Here is a 926-nt window from a genome sequence, read left to right as displayed (position 1 = left end):
CACCATCAAAATTTATGATCTTGGGACCAGCAGTTGGCATAATGGCTATGTTGCTGGATTCTCATGTAGTTGATTGCAGTTCCAGTCCCGGACCCAGTGGCTTAAACTCACACCAGGCGTGTGTGCGTGTGTGCCCAAGATCCCTACAGGAGAATGGAGGAGAAGGGATTGCGGTGTGGCCATCTCCCCTAGGGGGTGATTTCTCGCTTCCTGTCTCTGTTTCTCTGGTGAGTGTGTGTACCCTATGGCAAATTTAAAACAAAACAAAACAATTCTTTCTTGACTCACAGTTATTGCAATCACTTGAAAAATAATGTAATCTTTGCGCACTGGCTACTTTTACAACCTTAAATCATAATCCAGGAATGTCACCAACAGCACGACCTTTTCGACCAAATCCATCAACCAAGACTTCATTGTTTTCCTCAATAAAGTTCAAGCAACCATCGTTGGGTACAAAAGCTGGGATTTTCTTGCTATTCTTGATTAGCTGGACCCTGACACACTTTCTGATGGCAGATTTCAGTTGTTTGGCTTCAACCCCTACTCTCTTCAGCACAATTCCCTTGGCATGGGAAGCACCTCTAAAAGGGTTGGCCTTCAGGGATGTACCCAAATGGGCTTTCTTATACTGTTTATTATGCCATTTTTGGTCCCGTCGGTGACTACAGAGCTTCCTGGCAGTATGAAGACCATGACACTTGGCCATTCTGCTGGCGCCACTGGCTTGAGCCAGGTGGTATGGAGGTTAAAGCAGCTGGATCCTGCATGGTTGACTGTGAAGTCTGAATCCTGGACTCTGGCTTGAATATCACACTGAGTCTATCTGTGTGTGTGTGTGTGTGTGTGTGTGTGTGTGTGTGTGTGTGTGTATGTGTGTGTGTACTCAAAATCCTGAGAAAAGACTGGAGAGAAAGAGATTATGG

General features: G+C 45.6%; 1 pseudogene; it reads right to left on the bottom strand.

Moving 5' to 3' along the window:
* Positions 1–352: 352 nt before the first annotated feature.
* Positions 353–709, bottom strand: LOC106736228 (40S ribosomal protein S23 pseudogene; annotated as a pseudogene).
* Positions 710–926: the final 217 nt, after the last annotated feature.

This window comes from Tupaia chinensis, unplaced genomic scaffold (assembly GCF_000334495.1).
Source record: "Tupaia chinensis unplaced genomic scaffold, TupChi_1.0 Scaffold000706_1, whole genome shotgun sequence".
Lineage (NCBI taxonomy): Eukaryota > Metazoa > Chordata > Mammalia > Scandentia > Tupaiidae > Tupaia > Tupaia belangeri.
Note: the sequence above shows the minus strand (reverse complement) of the source record. Positions and strands in the feature narration are given on the sequence as shown.